The sequence below is a fragment of the Crocuta crocuta genome, unplaced genomic scaffold, assembly GCF_008692635.1.
Source record: "Crocuta crocuta isolate KB4526 unplaced genomic scaffold, BGI_CrCroc_1.0 scaffold466, whole genome shotgun sequence".
NCBI classification, from domain to species: domain Eukaryota; kingdom Metazoa; phylum Chordata; class Mammalia; order Carnivora; family Hyaenidae; genus Crocuta; species Crocuta crocuta.
The window spans coordinates 4627977-4649654 of NW_027529672.1; positions in this window are offsets into that span (position 1 = coordinate 4627977).

The window sequence follows — 21678 nt, forward strand, 5'->3', positions numbered from 1 at the left end:
CACGGGCTGCGCCCTGTCCGCAGGCCGCGGGCCGATGCACTTGCCCAGGCGCCCTGGCAGAGCCCCTGGGCGTCTGGAGAACCGGGTCCCCGGCAGGCGGCGGGGACCCTGAGCACAGCCACGCCCCTCTTCGGGGGGCGCCCCGTGGCCCCGTGCTTCTCTCAGGACAGAGAGAGGGTGGCCTGTGGCCCTTGGAGCCTCCCTTGGGGCGACTAAGGCACTGAGTGCACTGGGAAGACAGCTGCGTCTCAAGAACCAAAGCGAGGGATCTGGGATGTGCTGCAGGCGTGGGGGAATCAGGGTCCCCCGCTGCCACCCGCAGGAGGTGGGGGAAGGGAGGGCTGGGGTGCAAAGCCCACGGAGGGTGAAAGGTCAGCTCGCTGGGGACTTGACCTCCGTCAGCCTGCGGAGAATGGGGGTCCAGGTGAGCTACCTGGACCTCAGATCAACCATCTGTAAAAGGAGCATGGGGATCAGATCATGTTGCAGACTGCGGAAACTACAACAGGCAAGGAAGTGCCAGAATCCGCAGCGTGTGCCCAGGGCGAGTACTGGTGCCTGACGCTTCGGTTTGAGCTCATCTGTGTGCCCATGCACATCGGCTGACACACGTACACACACACACACACATCTACGCCTCTGTGTACATACATACAGGGCACAAGATGAAACTATGTGGAGGCGGCAGCCACACGCTCTGGAAGACAGCAGGTACGGGGGGTGAGCTGGGCCTCACAGTCCCACGCCTCTGGTTCCCCTGTGGCTGGGCCACTTGTGCGCCGGGGGAGCCCGTGCACACGTCTTTGGTTACCTCTCTGAGCCTCGCTGGGCGGTGGGCTGAGCATGGCCACTTCAGGGTGCGTCAGCGTAGGCTGCATAAGGGGACCGACGGGTGGTGCTCTGCTCTCCATCTAAACTCTGGTGTTTGCTCAGACTTTACAAACCGCACCTCACCAGTCACTCCGGTATCTAATCACGCTGCGCCCGTCAAGAAACCCTGGCCTCCGATCGCCCTCCCATGACACGATAGCTGCCCTTTAGGGTAGAGTGAATTAGTGGACACTGAGGACCCTCATGGACCAGCCTGTATGCCTCTTGCTGTGTGAACCGTGCCCTGACCAGCGCTGTTGCCAACAGCATGAGCGCCCTGTAAGCTGCAGCTGCGAGAGCCCTCATTTTCGTGGCATTCTTACAGTCATGTCCACCTGCACACAACTTCCTAGGGCTGGAGTGCTTTAACTCGGCTGAGGACGCGCTGGCGGGTCCTGGTGGGGCGTGTAGAGACGGCTCTGTCACATCGAAGGAGCTGTAAGGACAGGATGTACAGTGAGGACTCCAGGGGCATGACTGGCCCAGCAAATGGGCCAGAGGAGAACCGTGGTGGATGGACACCAGGTCTGATCCGGGCAGCTCTCCTCTCTGCTCTCAATGCCAATTGCACCCTGCTCTGAAAGGTGCAACCAGCTCTTCCTGTCATCACTCATCGATCGGCTTTTGCAAAGGTCTGTATTACTGGTTTGGACATAGGTGTAGATGTTGTCTTTGTTCTTCGTAACCCAGTGTCCAGACACAGAAGAAGGCAGAGTCCCAGGCTGGGCAGAGCCATGGGGTCTCGGGGGCACTTCCTTCCCTGTGACCTGCCCCTCAGGCTCCAGCACGACCTGGTTGCTGAGCCTCCCCGTGGGTCTTTATCTGGCCACTCCGACCTCTGGCACTCTGCATCCCCAAGCTCTAGCCAGCCTTCTGAGGTCACCAGCATGTGCCCCTGCTGTGGTTACTGGGACAGAGAGAACTGAGAATTGGAGGTGTACCCTCCAGCCCTGATCTAGCTCCTTGGGACACCTGGGAAAATCTGTGCCCCGACTCTCAGCGCCTCAGCTGAAAAACGCATCATCTTATGATTTGTGGAATCATCTATAGCTTCTTCATGGCTCCAAAAGCTGCCCACTCTGAGTCTGGCTGGGTCGTTCACCAGCTTTCCTGCTACGTGGACTTGGGTCTTAATGTCCACCCCACCCCCACCCCAGTTCTATGGTTCACAACTTTACTCTGAATCGGACCCTGGCTCCTCACAGTTTAATTCGCAAGCTTCTGTCTGGTGATTGGGATCCTGGCTTGGACTCCCTTAGCCCTGTTTCTGATCCAATGAAAACTTTTTAACCTTCAAGGACTTCATGCAGTCATGTCCCTGGGGTTTCCCTATTGGTTTATAACCAACTTCACTTGACCAATGAAGAATTGATATTCAGCCCAAATGCATTCTTGTCAAACTGCATAATTTTACCTCCGGGTTCTCCCACTTTGTTCTATGTTATTATAGATAACTTTTAAGTAGCATTGCCTTAATTGTGTTTGCAGAACATTATTTCTACAAGATATTAGAGGGCGTTTTGCAAGGAAGTGGAGGAGTGTGCCATAATGCAATCTCTTTGGGAGACACAAGTCAAATACATTTGAACTGATTTCATTAGTGCGNATCCAATGAAAACTTTTTGACTTCAAAGGACTTCATGCAGTCATGTCCCTGGGGTTTCCCTATTGGTTTATAACCAACTTCACTTGACCAATGAAGAATTAATATTGCATTCTTGTCAAACTGCATAATTTTACCTCCGGGTTCTCCTACTTTGTTCTATGTTATTATAGATAACTTTTAAGTAGCATTGCCTTAATTGTGTTTGCAGAACATTATTTCTACAAGATATTAGAGGGCGTTTTGCAAGGAAGTGGAGGAGTGTGCCATAATGCAATCTCTTTGGGAGACACAAGTCAAATACATTTGAACTGATTTCATTAGTGCGGACCTTTTCCAGAGCTTTATCTATGCAAAGAGCACTGGGTGGGGGAGTTGAGAGCCCTGGACTCCTCGCTCTGCCTCTCCAGCTGGGAGGCTGGGAGTCCATGGGCAGGAGCTGGAGGCACATTGGCTTTGAGGTCCTTGTCGAGACCTTCCGCTCCGCGGCTTTCTGTTCTGTAAGTTCTGTTCATTACCTCTTCTTCCCAATCCATTCAGAGGATTTTAGGGGCATTAACAATATATTGGATGTTAGTTCATGTACTGTGTGGGAGGACCAAGTATATCAGACATGACGTCTGCCCTCAAATTGGTTAAAGAGTTTCCTTGGGAAGGCAGGACATGCCAAGAGTTTTCTGGTGATTCAGGTCACCTAAGGGAGGCCACAGAGAGGGAAAGACAGTGGTCTGGGCCCGTCACGGAGGTTTAATGGGCGACCTTGGACCTTAGGTGGGAATTGTAAGAAGGTGGTATCTGAAGGGCACCTAGCTGGCTCAGTTGGTTAAGCATCCGACTCTTGATTTCAGCTCAGGTCACGATCTCCCGGTTCATGAGTTCGAGCCCTGCATTGAGCTCTGCTCTGACAGTGTGGAGCCTTCTTGGGATTCTCTTTCTCTCTCTCTCTCTCCCTTCCTCCCTTTGCCCCTCCCCTGCTTGTGTGTGCACACACTTTCTCTCTCAAAATAAATAAACTTAATTATTTTTTAAAGAAGGTGATATTTAGAAGATGGAGAACATGGGGAAGGTACGGGAGTGGAGATTGTCAAGGGGCCGGAGGCAGAAATGAGGATGGGGTGGTGCATTTGACGTCATTTCATGGTGCAAGGGAGAGGACGTTCACCCTGACACTGCAAGTAGATAACTCAGTTTTACCTACTTTGGCGTCCTCTGCCAGGTCCTGGGTTCTTCCTGTCTGTCCATCATCACTGCTCAGGCTACTGCTTTCCACCTCACTGACTCATTTGTACCTTGAAAGGTCACCCCCTACTCTACTCGTCTGTCTAGTGTGATCACTGTATTTCCTCTTCTTTCTCATGTGAAAAGCGCTAGGGGTCCCTCCTGAGAGGGCTGTCCTGACTTCTCCCCTGCTTTGTTCTGAGACACAGACACGGGGACACCAGAAGCATTGATGCTGTTTTGTGGCTTAGGGGGCCGATGTCAAGAGTACTGCTCTCTGTCACGTCTGTAAGCACTATGCTGGTACTTCACTATAGAAGTCACAGCCGTACAAGGAGGTCTCTGTGACAACTCTCATCTTAGGATGGGCATATTCACATGAAGCACTTTTAAAGATTAGTTAACTCGTTAATTTGTTCCACAAATACATTAACCTGAGCATCTTTGATGTGCTGCACACCTGTGCTCAGAGAGACACAGCCAGGGATGCTCCTGGCCGACTAGGAAAGATGACCACGACGAGCAAATAGATTAAAAGACCACGCGACAAACGTTATGTTGAACTCCATCCTCGTTTATCATGCCTGTGTTCCAAACACTGTGCCGTATGCTTCATATTGTTTATTTTCTTTTTTCACTAAATGCTCCTAATAGTCTTCTCCAAGTGAGTATAGCTAGTCTGAGGTTAATGCAGTTTACAGCCACAGAAATGAAATGACAAAGTAAAGGTGTACTCCATGTGATCCTCCGGTGTCTATTCTCAGGCAGGAACCAGGGCCTAGGTAGATATGGGAGTGAAGGTTCTGGACACAGAGGAGATACCTGCTTGAGGAGCCAAGAAGAGCTTCACGGAGAAGGACACCCCTGAGTTGCGTTTTGTAAGATGAGTAAGAGTTTTTAAGGTATGAGTTTGGGCACAGAAGAGAAAAGCATTTTTGGAAAGGGGACTGATATGTGCAAAGGCTGTAGGTCAGAGAAGAGGGGATTAGGGACCTTGAGTGGCCAAGTCTAGCACTGGATGGGATGTTTGCCATGTTCTAGAAGGAAGAGAACTGAGGGCTGAGTGAGACCTACTGCGAAGGTTCCTACATGTCAGGTGAGCATGTGTATTATAAGCTGTTAATGACATGTATTTTAAGCCAGAGGAATTACATGAATTTCTCTCCTCTTTCCCCAGCTTTACGGAAACAAAGTCCCATGAGGTTATGCATAGGAGGCAACATGTTTATCTGGGGGTAGAAGCGAGGAGCAAACCATTGTTCATTGCACGAGAGAGTCACCTGTAGACCTTGTGGCGGCACATAAACAGCATGAAAGATCCGCCTCCTCACTGCCCACGGCAATTGCCTCCTGTCCACAGTGGCACTGTTTCAGTGAGCAGCATTTTCTCAATTCTCATCAGCTCCTCAAAAAATTAAACATAGAGGGGCGCCTGGGTGGTTTAGTGGGTTGAGCATCCGACTTTCGCTTACGTCATGGTCTCACGGTTTGTGGGTTCGAGCCCCGTGTCGGGCTCTGTGCTGACTGCCAGCTCAGAGCCTGGAGCCTGTTTCAGTCTGTGGCTCCCTCTCTCTCTGACCCTCCTCTGCTCACGCTGTCTCTGTCTCCTAGAAATAAAAAAAAAAAATTAAACATAGAATAGCTATAGGTAATTCCACTCCTAGGTACATGCACCAAGGAATTGAACACAGGAACTATATATTTAAACTTTATTTATTTTCAGAGAGAGAGAGAGAAAGCATGCAAGCAAGGGAGGAGCACAGAGAGAGGGAGAGAGAATCCCAATCAGGCTCTGCGATGCCACTGCAGAGCCCAATGCAAGGCTCAGTCCCACGAACCATGAGATCATGGCCTGAGCCAAAACCAAGAGCCCAAACTCTGAGCTTAACTGAGCCCCAGGCGCCCCATAAAACAAATATTTTTACACAGATGCTCTTGGCAGCACTATTCATAATAGCAATGGGGGAAACATCTCAAATGTCCTTCAGTAGCTGGAAAGGACGAGGTGGCACGTCCATGCAATGGAACATTATTTGGCCATAAAAGCAAATGGAGCACTGATACCTGTTGTAACAAGGGTGAACCTTGACAACATCGTGCTGGGTGAGAGAAGCCAGACAACAAAAGGCCGCATATTACACGATCTCATTTGTATGAAAGGTCTAGAACTAGCATATCTGTAGAGACAGGGGGCAGATTGGTGGCTGCTAGGGGCTGGCGGTGGGGGATGGGGGGATTGCTCATGGGTATGGGGTTTTATTTTGGGCTGAAGAAAATGTTTTGGAACCAGATGAAGGTGATAGTCACACAACATTGTAAATGTCATCGATGCGAATGAATTGTGAACGCTTAATTTTATGTTATGTGAATTTCACGGCAATAATAAAAAAAAAGCCCCTATAAACACCACACTTTGGTGAGCACTGCCAGTTGGCCAAGAACTTCCAGTGGGCAGTGGGGGGCCTGGCATCCCAAGGGCCCCATCTCCACTCTCACCATCGGCAGGCCTCTCGGGAAGAAAGGATTCTTTACCACGTAACGTGGCTATTTCCAAGTTGACCCTTTTGACTCTGTAAATCACTTTCTTGAATGCAAGATAGTAAAGGGCAAAAATTATTCCTTTTCTATTCTTTTAATTGCCAGAATCAATAGGCATAATTGATTTGAATTGAGAAATAGTCTCCAGGTAACATTTAGGAAGAATCATTGAGATCAGCCTGCTGAGAGTGGCCGCCCGCTGCCCCGAAGGTTTTGCCTTCGGGGTCCTGGCCCGGGAGCTGGCCAGGGTGTGAGACGCCAGAGGGACGGCCTCTGTGCAGTCATTTGGACAGGATCTGGCCGCTTCTGCTCACGGGAGGTCAGAGGATTGTGCCCTAAAACCATGCTGGGGGATGGGAGTTCTGCTCTCCACTCCCAATGGTCCAGTGCTGGGCAGGAGCCCCTGAGCCACGGCCACCCCCCTGAGCCACGGCCACCCCCCTGAGCCACGGCCACCCCCATGGCCACGGAGCACCCAGGCTGGCCTAGATCCACTGCGAGGTAGAATTACCCGCTGGGGCCTCTTTCAGAGTGAGCCTGGCAACCCCCTCCTTTAGGTGTTTATTTCGGATATAAGCCTGGTGACGTGAGGCAGGGGTGGCGTGTCACGCTCAGAGCACTTCACATCAATGACTCCCTTGTCCACCTGAGCTTTTCTGTAACTACTGGAAGGGACAGCTCATCCCAGCAATGAAGCCAGTTTCCAGCCGAAGACTCAGGGAGTAATATTTTTAAAAATTCTGTTGGCTCCTAGTATCCTGTGTTGGTTAGACAGCTCATCAATAGGATTCGGGACAGGATTGATCTTTTACTTATAATGCAGAACATTCAATGGATGGCAAAAGTGCCTTAAAAAGGGGCCCATGGAACACTTTGAAAATATTAATTAGTGTGTTGAAGCATTCTGCATAGCATATCACAGCGAAACTGCTCCGGGGGCTGCTTGGCATGAATTATTAATAGGAATCCCTTCCCACCCTATACTTCCCACCCTGATTTCCTGGGAGTGGGCGTAGGTGGAGTGTCTGTTAGACGCATTTACTGCTCATTTCATGCGGTTGGGGGCATCAGGGTTATCCAAGCTTGGGGCTCATGTATCTGGAGAAGAAGGCATACCCCTAACGCCAAGACCAAGTAAGGGTGGAGAAAGGCAAGACCATGAGGGGCTGCGGAACTGTATATTCCAATTGGAAACCGAATGGGTGTGGCTTTTGGGTGTGAGTCTAGGTTTCTAAAGGGTTCGAGCCAGAAAGAGCCAAGCAGTTGGTTTTCAGAATGGTCAGAGAGAATTTGGAGAATTCGGAGAATTTGGAGCCTTCTCCCCCCTTCGCCCCCACTTTGCTAGTTATCACTGGTGAGAGAGACCCCCGTTCCTCTCTGCCTCGTCTCACTGAAGCTCACCAAAAACACAGCAGTCCCTCAACAAGCTGGTGGTCAGACTCCAGAGCTGAGAGGCGGGAAGCCTGCTTTTTCTTGTTTTTAAGAAGCACAGATTTGTAGAAATATAAACATATTAGTAAGGGGATTTTGCTGTAAATTTTTAAACTAATTCAGTCGAGGATGATAGAAGTGCTTGTATTGAACAACGAGGATCAGGGGGTTAATCTGGTTGGGCTGAACATCCCTGACCTTGGAAATAAGCCAAAACGTGCATTCCCAAGAATGTCTCTGCCGGCCCTGGTTTGTCTGCTTTTGTTTCCTCTTACCCCTCTCGATTTGCACTTGATGCGTACAGGCTCCCCATATCTTTGTTCTTCAAGAAATATGAGCAGAGGTCTTAGCTGGGTTGAAAACAGTCAACAGCAAGGTGGGCAAGGATGGAGATTTTCGACATTTTGGAAACGTAGGCAACCAGGGGACGTGGCTCATTTTTCCACTTTGATTTTACGGTTGACTGTCTGCAGGGTGTAAAAGAAATGGCCTTCCCAGTTTCAAAATGAACAAGTCCACGGGACTTCTTTGTTCGGTAGGCTTTACCAGGGTAAATCCGGTCTACTGGGCCATACAAACGGGGATGCTCCTCTCCCCCACCCCCTTGCCCCAAAGTTTGAGGTATCATATCAGACTCCTTTGTTTAACCCTCTGGGGAAACCACAAACCATAAGCTTAACTGGAATTTTCATGTTGACAACTCCTTGCAATTATGATAGGAGCAGATCATTAGCGGTTGCCGGTGTTTGGCAGGAAGGGAAGTGAATAGCCGTGCGAGTCTACGGAAACGGTTACAAGGACGCCTCTGCTTTGTGCGAAGTCAAGAGCACACTTCCGGGGGGACCAGCCCCGTGCACCGTGGATGTTACTGGCACCACGTCCTCTTGAGCCGATTGATATTTTAAGCATGTAGGTGACCTCCAGACCTTTCGAGGCAAATTTCTCTCTCTCCATCTTTCTCCTTCCTTTTCTTTCCCTCTTGGAGAGAGAGAGAGAGAGAAAGTGAGAGAGAGAGAGAGAAGTCAGAGAGAGATATCCCAGCTAAAGGTCTCTATAAAATTCCACATCCTTGGTGCGATATTATTATTTTATTCATTCATTTCATCAGAATTAAGCCCAGATTTAAAGGAGAGAAATTAGCTCTGTAAACAGTCGAAGCAATATCTGGCCTCCCCCTCGGTGGTGCTTGATAAGGGTCCTGGTGTTTGAAGAGCATGGCATGGCCAGCCTGCGGGCACAGCCTGCTGCCGGTCTCCAGCGCAAACTGGAAAGTGCCGGGAAATGGACCCTGCGATCCCTGGCCGCGTCCCCGCCTCCTGCAGGGACAAAGGAATCTGGAGTGAGCAGTGTGTGAGCGTCGGAGGGGCCTGCTAGAAATTGCAAAGTTTTATTTTTATTTATTGCTTGGTGATGATTTAAATACCCCGCGATGCCAAATCATAAACAGAAAGGAGCCTGCGTTTGGCTTTTGTTATCAGCGAAGAGAATTAAGGTTATTTTTTTCCTTGACTTTTTTTTTTTTTAACAGCCCAGTACCTTGGCTGGATTCCAGTTCAGGTAATTACATTCTGTCTTCCTAAATTCCCTTGTAACTCCAATTGGGCAAGCTGCTCTTCTCTCCCTCCTAAAAGCTGACGTGCGGGGTGCCTGGCATCAAATGGGGTGGCATTCCAATAGTTGGTCCCAAGGTGTTCGCTGGAAGTGCATTTCGAGCGGCTTCTGCACGTAGGGCTTGTGTGCAAATGGAAGTAGTATTATTTATTGCTCTTTTCCACCAGCAGCTGCCAACCCGAAACTATCTCTGAATGACATTTTAAATATGAAGGCCAGGGTCATTAGGATGATTAGATACAAGGGTCCATTTTGTTCACCTCTGGAGTTAGTGGGTGACAGGAAACAGAATAGGGAGAGAAAAGGAGAGAAAATTCCTCCCATCTCAGGGAATGTTTCCTGTGTTTCATTTTTCCACAAAATGGCTCTTTTTGTGTGTATGTCATTTGCTCTCCCCCCCCCACTATCTCCTGATTAAAATTTAGGAGGATTATTGGGCTTTCTGTTTCTGTTTTTAGGGATGGGTGGAAACGGGAGTATTTTCCACTTGTTGGGATAAAATGACATCCTCTTTTTAAAAAGTCCGAGAGTCCATTCGTTTAAAGTTAATTCTTCAAATATTTATTGAGTACCTGCCACGTACCAGGCCTTGTGAAAGGATTCTTTGGGCCCCCTACGTGCTTTTTGTTTTCGTCCTTTTCATTAATATTTATTTTAATTATGGAGATCTGTGAGTTTTTCAGGAGCATCTGCATTGACAACCAAAGTAGGAAATAATATGCTCGTGCGCGACGCAGTATATAATCGTGCCCACGTAGACAGCTGATGTTAGTGAAAAATACATTTCCCAAGAAAGCCACCGACATCCAGCACAGAAGAGAATTTGGGATGGATACTGAGAGGCAAGAAAAGGAAATCTGTGTATGAAAACCACTTCCGTTTTAAAGATAAACACAACAGTAAAGAGATTCCTTTTTCCAGTTGCCATTAGCGATCGAGGGAACTGCAGCTGTGGGTCTGTTGTCAGATCTGCTTGTTGGGTAATTCCTACAAAACAAGGCTGTGAGGGTTTAGTGGACGGCCTTTCTGCAAGAGGTGGGGTCTGACGCCCCGCGAACACCTGCCACGACTCGCTGTCCTTCGCCGGGCTCTTCCCTCGTACTTGGAAGCAGGCAGAGCTTCCTATCACTTGTAATTTTTATTTTCTGTTGACTTCAATTTCCCGGCTCTGAATCCTGCCACCACTAAATGCCATAAATCGATGGCTCTATCCACGTATGCGGTGTGGCCAAAGCCACGCTGAGGGAACCGGCCGCCACGGACTGGCATTAGGTCTTACCCTGTGTTTCGATAATAATTTATTATCGCCCCTGTACCCCCCAATAGAATCATTCTTTACAAAGCACCGAGCCCAGGCATATATTAAACGACTCAACTCAATCCAGTGATCTCCTCTGGGCTTGTAACTCTAGTGAATTGCATTTTTTCCTAATTACAGGAAAAATAGCAAATTGGCAAACATCAGGAAGTGGGTACACCCCCTCTGATTTACAAGGAAGAGTGCAGGGTGACTTTATAGCTCAGGAATTTGGTGAAATAAATTTATGGTTAGAAGAATTCATGTTCTTAATGTGATGAAGGTCCTTTAACTTTTAACACGCTTCTCCAGTTAAGGTTCGCGGGACTCACACGGAAATGGCTGTCTACAGCTGCTGCAAATTGATTTATCCCCAGATAATAGTCAGAGCTGCAGACCAAATTGTTGGAAAGAAACAGTCCTTTAATTTCGGTGTTTGGGGCTGTCTATATATTGTTTATGCATGTTCCCGTTGTGTGTCTGAGCAGAGATTTGTGGTGGCCTCACTTTTCCGGGCAATCAGGGTAATTTCCCTCCAGCCCAGAGGGCCTGCACTGCTGATAATCCCTGCACACGGTTCCCTCACCCGGGGGACTCGGCGGCCCCCACATCAACTCCTCCCTTGGCATCTGTGAAATTCTTCCAAGAGTCAAGCGATCTACACGAGAAATTGGGGAATCAACGTCTATGGTGATGCTAATTTGTGTTTTGGAAATTATATTTTGCAGATCTGCTGAAATCGTTTGTACTGTGAGAGTAATGTGCTTGGTCCATTTTGGATGCTCTGGGAAGGACAGGGGCATCGCCCTAACCCTGATCCTATCTTGGTTTCTCTGGGGTTTCCCAGTCCACCTCTCCAGAGGGAGCAGAGCCAGACACCAGTTACTGGGACACCATTCCTTCATTCACTAAGTATTTCCTGAGCAGCTGCTCTGTGCAAGGCAGTGTGCTCGGAGATGGGGTTGAGAGACAGAAAATAAAACGAGCCAAAGAGTGATTGCAGAAGGAATCACTAGTTGTGTAGGCACACTGGAATTAAACATTTGAGGAATTGCAAGAGAGCGTACGGTCCCACCAGCTATGGCAGGGGCCTCGGAGACGGTGACAGAGGTGGAACCCTTCAGTCCCCAGCCTCCTGTCCTAACTTCTCAGGGGCAGGAATCAGAGGCACTGCTGATGGGTATGACTCAAAGGGCACAGCGAGGCTAACCCACCCCTGAAGGGTGTTTCCCATCCCAGGCTTCCGCGTGTCGGTGTGGGCCCTCTGCGCTTCTGTGCCTGGAAAGAACTGGTCATCTCAGCTGTGCTCTGTTTAGGGAGCCCCTGACTTCATGTCCCTGCCTCCCAGGACCCCCGCAGCAACCATGCTGTGACCGTCTTTCCTGGTTTCCACGCTTGGGGTCAAGGGTCCCTTCTTCCCTGGGCCGTGTGCATTTGCCCGAGCTCACACTGGCTACCCCAGCTCCTGGTCTAGATGAATGACTGCCTTGTACTCAACCCCCCTGAATGCAAAATCTGGTTTTTCACTTCTTTTATACCTTCAAGCCTGGATGTTTGGGTCTGACCTTTTTTGTGGATAGTTGAGAACAGGGGGCCCAGAAGTCTAAAACATTTTCATCTTTTATATAGTTATCTCCTAGAGAAAATACTCACTGTATATTTATTTGTTTTTAAAAACTGACTACAGGGGCGCCTGGGTGGCTTAGTCGGTTAAGCGTCTGACTTTCGCTCAGGTCATGATCTCGCGGTTCGTGGGTTCGGGCCCCGCGTCGGGCTCTGTGCTGACTGCCAGCTCACAGCCTGGAGCCTGTTTCAGAGTCTGTGTCTCCCTCTCTCTCTGACCCTCCCCTGCTCACGCTGTCTCTCTCTCTCTCTCTCCCTCCTAGAAATAAAAACCTTAAAAAAAAATTAAAAAAAATAAAAATAAAAATAAAAACTGACTACATTAAAATAAGTGAAGAAAAATTTGTACCTGTGGGTGGTAATGGGTGTGAGTTGGACTTACTGGTATGATCATTTTGCAAAATACACAAATATTGAATCATTATGCTGTACATAATATAAGCTAATATAATGTTATATGTTAACGAAATGTCAGTTTTTAAATCCCAAAAACCTTCCTAATCTTATGAAATTTTTTATAATTAAAAATGTATTCTAATAAAATTAAGATGAAAATAATTCTAATAAAGTTAAATTAAAAATACACTAAAACCTTAGCATATCACAAATATAAACATTCAAGAATTACAAATAACTGAGGAACAAAGAAGAATTTATTATGAGTGGCTAATTTATTTTTTCTTTTACTCCAGAAATGTTTATTGAGCATATGCAATGAGACAAGTACCTTTTTTAAAAACTTTTTTGTAATGTTTATTTATTCTTTTTTTTTTTCTGTTTTATTTATTCTTGAGAGAGAGAGACAGAATGTGAGTGGGGGAAGGACAGAGAGAGAGAGGGAGACACAGAATCTGAAGCAGGCTCCAGGCTCTGAGCTGTCAGCACAGATCCCGACGTGGGCCTTGAACACACAAACCATGAGATCATGACCTGAGCCGAAGTCAGACACTTAACCACCTGAGCCACCCAGGGGCCCTGAGACAAGTATCTTCAATCTTTATCCCTCCTTCCCTCTCTCCCTCCCTTCGTCCTTTCCATTTGTCACGTGCTCACCTGTCCTGGCAAGATGCTGTCAGGCGCTGGTGACACTGTGAGGAAGGTGACATGGTTCTTCTAGCTTCAGGAAGTACAAGGACCTGGTTGGTGAGACAGCCCTGCACACAGCAGCCTCTGTGAGAAGCCCTGCCAACACACACCGAGCACGGGTGAGTGCCGGGAACACTTGGGAAGCCTTCCCGGTGGTGCTGGCCCAAGGTTTAGGCCTTGAAGACTGAGTGAGATTTTGCTAGAAGGAGCCCTGGGGAGAAAGGCACTGTGGTCAAAGGCAATGCTCTGAATGAATGCATGGAGGGGAAGAGCCAGGAGGAAGGGGGAATGGTAGACCAGTTGTCCCGGTCTCCCAGGGTGATTTACCAAGCCTCCTTTAATGTTGAATCTTTCTGGAACCTTCCCACAACCTTGAACACTTAGCAGCCGTTGGTGGAGTCCCACCGGGCCTGCTTGTGCTATCATCTCTGTGAGGATAACTCTATGGATCCGTGCCAGGACACCCAGGGGTCTTCAGGGCCCTGACCACAAGATGACCATGATCCCAGGCAAACGGTGAAGTGACCCTGGTGGGACCCCTTCCCCCACCGCACATGGTGGGTGGCTCTCTACAGGGTGCACCCGTGTCACGCCTGTGCCAGGGCAGGGACTCACTGTGGAGATGCCGTCACTCTCTCAACAAAGGTTTTGGGACCATCTGTCACCTTGGCCACATTTGTGCCTAGAAGAGAGGGCACATTTGTGCCCTCGTCACTGTTGTTTTCTCTGGTTTTTATTATTTAGTGCATTTATACTGGGCTTTTCCAGGATATCTGCGGGTGAACTTTCTTGACATCCAAGAAAAATGACTTTCGTCTAAGTTCACCTTTAGATCCAAACTCATGGGAAGTACTCTTTCTGTGATAAATTGAGATGCTTTTCATTCTTTCTTGGTCCTGTTTAGAGATTCCTTCCTTAATGCAAACCTAATATATAATGGACATCTTTAGTGGTCTTTCCCCAGCGAAGATTTTTACTTATTGGAGGCATTCATCTCTTTATCCAGAAACTTTTCACGGAGGTCTAGGGTGTGCTCAGGAAACAGAAGACCCATTCTTGCCTTCATGGAGCTGAAGGTCTAGTGGGGGAGGGAGGGAATCCCACAGATGATTGCTATAAGAGGTAAGAGGCAACACAGGTTCTAAGAGCCATGCAGCTGATGCGAAGGATGGAATGTGGGGAGATCACCTCTGCGGGGGGTCCCAGGGCACCTCCCCTGAGTGATGCTTGCAGGGTCTATGGGACCTCAGGAGGCAGAGAAAAGAGGGGAGAGGCATTTTGGACAAAGGAGCTATGGGCAGAGTCAAGGAGAGGCACAGACATGGACTGAGCCTGGCTTGGCCATGGCCGGGCTGGGAGGTTCATTGTCAGCTAAGCTTTGGCCATCCTGGGATGGCCCCAGTGCTATGCTGGGGACTGGGGTCTTCCTTATGTAATCCTGCCTTTATTTACGCCCCCCCCCCCCATCAAGAAAGAAGTAGGAGGTAGGGAACAGGGTGCCAGGTGAGATCTTTGATTTAGGTGCACAGTGGACATAAGACAAGAAAAGCAACAAATAAGGGCCAAGGAATCTGTGGATATCCACACATTCGGAGAAGCAGAAGGTCCGAGAACTGGGCTTCCAAGCAAGGCCCCAGCTCTGCCCTTGGCTTCCTGGTGTCTACACTGCAGGCAGCCAGATGCCAGCCGTCCAACTACCCCATCCTTGGACTGTCATGGATGGCCCACTGCATGCAGAGAGTGGAGGGAGGCACCAGGTCCCCTTGCTCCCCCGAGGGACACGGCGGGCCATTGCAGGGCTGGGTTCAGATTTGCACTTACCTAGTTTCTAATCTGTTCTACACAGTTGAGCCACTTCTTTCTTGCAAGTACTTCCTCCACCAGTAGCTACAAGCCCTGAGGCTTCATCCTCCTTGGGTTTGGAGTTGCCAGATTGTACCCAGTTCACACAAAAACCTGACTTCACCCTGACCTTTCCATTCCCCCATTTGCTCTTCAGCTTAAGATTCTGACAGGTGCAGAGATGTGGTCTGGACTCTCCCGCCGCACGATGGCAGGGGCAGCCACGTCACCACTCAGGGTGAGAGGACACACTTTGGGAAGCCAGGTTCTGGGTCATGCGGTTCCCCATCTGCAGGTTTGCAGGCAGTGACGGCTCTCTTTGGCCTTCTGTCACAACCAGGGACAGTGACCACAGTGAAAGTCTCCCCCACTCTGCTGAGTCAAGCTCACGTCTGAATAATTTCCAGCCTCTAATTGGACTCAATCAATTCATCAACAGAGCCATCCATGTCCACACATGATTCAGTGCCTTCTGGTGCTAGAGGCCATGGCCATTCGAGAACATTCCTAGGGTTAGGCCTCTTCTTGGACAGGGGGAAGGAAGGGTCCGTTAATAAATGTCCATGGGGCATGCGCTCCATGCAGGTGCTGGGTCAAGGAAGGTAAAAGGTGTGTGCTCCGTGCACCAAAGTAGGTGATTAACTAGAGGTACGCACGCCCCACCCACAAGGTGCTGTGTGCCAGGTGCTGATGGGACACAATGACCATGACCACAGGCATGTTCTAGGTAGATGAGCCTTTGAGCCCTGAATGGGGAGAACATCAACAGGTTGAGAGAGAGGAGAGGAGGGCTTGCATGGGGGGAAGGAATAAAGAAAGGTTGAGACAGCAGTGTGAAAGATGGAGCCTTGAAGGCTCATTCTGGAAGCTGGCTGGAGAGTCACTGCTGGCTTCTGAGCAGGGTACGGTTCTGAGGAAAGGACAGATGAGACGATGGGGGCCCATAAGCCTCTCTGCATGTGAGCAGCGCAGGAAGGGCGCAGAGCCTTTGGGAACAGCCATGTCCTGCTCTGTGATGTGCGCTGTTTGGTGACGGGACCTGCTGTGGCCCCTGGCTCTTCACCTGTTGACTGGATGGGGGGAAGGTGGCTTCTCCTCTGAGGAGCTCAGGGGTCAGCAGGACCCTTGCTTGTGCCATTCTGGTGTGTGCTGGGATGGCCCGAATGGGAGCTGAGTGCAGGACTGCTGGCCCCTGACAATCTGGTTCAGGTCATTCCTCACTGATGGGGCATCTGCTCCGTGGCTGAGCCCGGGATGGTCCGGGGGAGTCAGAGACAAGGTGTCCACCACGGACCCAGGGACTCTCAGCCTGGTGCGACACATTGGCAGTGCCAGCCGTGCTGAGTGGGGCAGCTGCACACGGCTGGGTGGCACCAGGCTGGGGGGAGGGCCACCTCGGTGTCCCCGCTTTGTCCTGGGGGGCTGGGCCACGGGGCCCCCCCCTCATAGCTTTGCTAAAGCAGCAGCCATTGAGGTCTGAAAAAGAGTTGGCAGACACGAATAGCCCTGAGGTAAGGAACAGGTTTTCGAAACCTTTCTGATGGTCTCCTCAAAGGAAGCTGAGGGTGGATGATGACTGAGGAGCACACGTCTGCCCATGTAGCCTGGCTGCATCTCCAAAGGCCTCTGTGCCCGGAAGAGAGTCCCACAGAGGGGCCCACCTATTGGAGCCAACATAGGATGTCAGTGATGGAGGCGTGTATTTTCTTCCTTCATCACCCATATACTCAGGGGCCCCCCGCCCCGGACAAGGAACGGCATGGTGGCTGGGGGATGAGGGGGAAGCCGGACAACACATGACCCACCGCCTCCTCCAAGGCTGCTGGGCTGACTCCCGCTCCGGGGGCCTAGGTTGACCCCTGAAGAAGAGAGAAGGGAGCATAGAGAGGAAAAAGTGAAATCCATGGGCGCACTGGGCTGTCAGAAAGCCCGGAGAACACGACTATCCTGAAGAAAGGTGGGTTGAAATAGAGATCGTGTTGGACTTGTTCTGAGCCTGAACAAGATAGATAATTACGCAGAAAAGTTGTGCAACACCGCCGGGGAGAAATAAAAGCAAGAAGGGACAAGTGGATTCGTCAGGGTCCTTGTAAGGAGTGTGCCCTCTTCAGGCTGAAATAGGGTCACAGTGTATTATAGATCTGTATGTATCAGGACAAGTTTGAATCAACAGACTGCCTACTGTGCTGGCCATGGTCATTGGAACTGAAGTATTTGAAAATATAGAACATGTCCTTGTCTCTAGGAAGAGGAAAAACCAAATAGAGAGAAGACTTTGCAGTGATCTTCCAAGTGAGCAATCCTAAGTTTCCATCTTACAAGCATGTCCGTTTCTCAAAGTATTCTCAATTTCCTGAATCCACTTAAGTTTCCTCTTATTTTTTATCAGGTAGGATGCTAACCAGTGTCTGCTTCCTGGACGCGCAGGGATCATCAGACCCGTTACGCAGGATTTAAGGACACACAACCTTGTCGTTGAGAAGGTGGACAATCAGGAAAGTAGCATCCACCCCTCATTCATCATGATTTCTGAACCAAGGGATACAGAACTTCAGTCTTGGTGCAAGAATCGTAAATTGCGTTTTGAATATACCCCAAGTTAGGAGGCGCCTGGGTGGCTCAGTCATTAAGCGTCGACTTCAGTTCAGGTCATGATCTAGTGGTTTGTGAATTGGAGCCTCAAGTGGGGCTCTGTGCAGACAGCTCAGGGGCTGGAGCCTGGAGCCTGGAGCCTGGAATGTTTCCCTCTCTCTTCGCCCCTCCCCTGCTTGTGCTCTCTCTCCCTCTCAAAAATAAACATTAAAAAAAAAAAGAAAAAGAAAATATCAAAAATAACTGAATAACGCCACCACGGGTGTAGAGTGGTGTGAGGTTTGTATCCAGGCAGCAGAAATGGTGACTTTTAAGTAACAGGCTTAGCGCCTGCATGGTGCGGTGGGGGTGTGCGCTGCTGCTTGCACAGCCAAAATATAAGGACATTGTTTGGTATGGAGTTGCCTTTGCTTTGACAAACTTCCTGCCTCTCGGGAAGGGCGAGCTGATAACACTCTCCCCTCCACGCAGGCACCCCAGGGCCCCCGCCAGCTTTGGGCAGAATGTAGGTGACCTGGGGATGCCGAGCGCACGGGGCCGGGTCCCTGGGGGAAACGGAGTAGCAATGAGTTTCTGCGCATCTTAGTCGGGGTCTTTCTCCAAGAGCCCCCGCTCTGGCCTCTCTCGGTCTTAAGAGGACCCTCCCTCCCGATCCGGCGCCGGGGCTCCCCTGACAAATGCTAAGTAGCCCCACTCATCCGTGTAAACACGGGCGTCCTGGTGGGTCCAACAGGCATTATGTATAGTGATAAATGGCCCCTAGAAAGGCCCGATCAGCACGTGGGCGCCGGCTCCCAGCACCGGGCTCCNAGCTGCTCCCCGGAAAAATATGTGCTGCATATCTGACAAAGATAAATTGGATTATTCAAAATATTCTTGATGAAATGTTACATTTTGCAACTAATTATCAATCTGTTTTATCTGCAGACCAGCTGGGCATTTTTGTGTATGCACGACCTGCCTCTGCAATGATCTTAAGATGTCACTGTAGCGTTTACATCTTTTATTTCAAGATTTAAATAACTAGGAAGTAGCTAATGTAATTCACTGCTGAGAAGAAAGGCGAGCTCCTTGATTCCTTTCCAAAGCGATCTCCTCCTAATGAACTTCTTTGGACTGTGAGTAATGAGGCTTTATTCAAATAATGTTTAAGGAAGGCTCTGTCAGAGTAATTTCTAAAAAAAAAAAAAAAAAAAAAAGAGCAGGGAACCAATGTTTAATACATTTAAAACATCTCTATATCTCTATTCATAGGATATTAGCTCTACAAGCCCACAATAGCTGGTGAGACTTCTGTCTTGCTCTTTCTGCTGAACTTGGCTGTGGCCAAGCCCTTCGACGCCCCCACAGAGAGGAGGACTCGGCCTCCGTTTTCATCCGGCGTTTTCCAGAGCTAATATGTTTGAGATACTCTGGGTTGAGATCAATCCTGGCCATTAAGAAGATTCAGCTTTCTGCTCTTGTCTCCCCATCAAAATCTCTTGCCTGTTCTGATCTGTCTTGGGGATTGGGTCAATATAGTTTTCGTGTTGTTTTGTGAGCATTTTATGGTTTGAGGCAGCAGAAAAACAGGATCTGACAGTTTCTTGGCTGTTCACACTTTCCTGGAGGGCAGGGGATGGCTGCAAAGTGCCCTGCACCTACACTTAGTAGTCAGCCCGCTTGTTCGGCTGCGGCCAGCGCGATCTCCACTTAGACGAAGGAGAAGGGCTGTCAGCTACCGTGTGTGCACACACGGAAGTGCTTTCGGACCTGCTCTGCCCTTTACTGTGTTTCAGCGACCGGTAGAAGAATATCCCCACTGCTAAGCAATCTTAGATCACCAGCCAGAACGGACACTTTGGCAACACTGGGTGGAGAAGGCAGAGCGGGGCTTCGTTCCCATTGTACAGGCGAAAAAGCTGAGGCTCAAGGAAGTAGAAGCAGCGACTTGCTCGAAGGTACCCTGGGAGGTAGGGTGGGTGCAGGGCTCGGAAGCCTTTGCACGGCCTCCCTCCCGCCCCACACCGACACATATTCTAAGCGCTCCACTTGGATGAAAGATGAATTTATAATTGATGGAAAGAACATGTGGGAACCTGTCAGGAGGTGGATTCCCCTTCTCAGTTGAGAGGTCTTCAAAGTGGTGATGAGGGAGGGTGCCAAGGAAAATCAAGCAGCCATTTTCCCCACTAAAAATGACAGAATGTACATTCTTCTTGCTTTCTCGTTGATTTCATCCTGACTGCTTTTCCATAAAATCATCCCCAGACAGGTTCTCAGAGCTGTCACTAAGCCATTTGAAATTTTGCATGAAGCACATTTATGCGTGCATTTCTATATCTATTCGTATAACTCCCCCCTTCCTTATTTGGCTTGGTTGGAAAATGTCTTTTGTTCAGATTGCAAAAGAAAATTACACCTGATCTAACTCTCTGCCTGATTTGACTCCTGGGTATTCTATTTTGACATTCCTACATTAATAGTCGAATTGCAGGGCTCAAAACATAAGGACTTAACACTGAGTGGACCTCCCTAAGTCTGTGCTTTCTGGTGAGAGTCTCACCTTCTGTTTTTATAAAATGCTTGTTTCTGCCAAGATGCCTCTTTTGTGAGAAGCCATGGTAGCTGGATGTGGAGGGGCAGGGTGCTCCCAGGGCTCAGAAGGGACCCCACCGGCCATTGGGTTTAGGGACCCCACCGGCCATTGGGTTTTCCCAGTCAATTTCCTGGGTCTTTTGCCCAAAGTAACTTTTAGGATTTCATCAGATGATGAAACAAAACGAAACGAAACGAAACAAAACAAAACAAAAAAAACCCACAAAAAATCTGAATGGAGATATAATCTCTCTGTCACAGAGATAGGAGATAACTATATGTAAAGTATCAAATACTAGGTGCTTCCTTTTTCCCTAAAAGAATTTCTAACCTAAAGAAATTGTTCATTTATATTTTGGAATAAAAAGAATTTTCGTTCTCTCTTCTGTAGTAGAGTGATTGTGCGCGTGCGTGTGTGTGCGTGCGTGTGTGCGAGCGTGCCCGCATGCCTGTGCACCTGTTAATTATTCAATCATCTTAATAGGATGTGGTGCAAGAAAATGCTAGAATTCTCCCAAAAAGTTTGCTGTATCTTTCTTATTCACCCAGAAGATATCTCCATCCTGCATTTGTGCAGGGGGCTGTCTGGGTTCACAGCAGCGCTTTGCAAAATTCTTTAAAACTGTGTAGATTAGGGGTTGGCAAAGCTTTCCTGCAAGGGGCCGGATGAGAGGTATGTTGGGTTCGCAAACCGTGGTGTTGCAATTACTCAGCTCTGTGACTGCAGCTTCAAAACAGCTGTAGACAACATGTAAATGAACGAGCATGGCTGTGTTCCAATAAAACTTTATTTATGGGCATTGGAATTTGGATTTTATATAATTTTCATGTGTCATGAAATATTATTCTTCTTTTGATTTTTTTCAGCCATTTACAAATGCAGTAACCATTCTTAGTTTGTGGGCCGTATGAAAATAGGCGATGCCCAGATTTGGCCCACAGACAATGGCTCACGCCTGCTGCCTTGGAGTTTGATGTGGGCTCTTCTAGCTGCTCTGACCCCTTGGCCGCTCTTGTAGGAGTGAGTAAATAATGCTTGTTAAGTTTTTTTTAATTTTACAGGTTTGTATCTGCTTTCATAATATTAAGCTCTCAATTAGTAATCTCCCTTAGTTTTATGGATATCTAATTGACATATAACATTGTCTAAATTTAAAGTCTGCTATGCTATGGTGTAATATCAGAGTACATTGTAGAACCATGACCAAAGTTCACTTCACATCCATCATGTCTTACAAAATTCTTCTTCATGTGATGAGAACTTTCAAGATCTACACTCTGAGCAACTTTCAAATATAGGATACAGTAGGGTTCACTAGAGCCACCGTGCTGTGTACGATATGCCCAGGACTTACTTATTTTGTACTTGTAAGTTGTACCTTTTGAATTC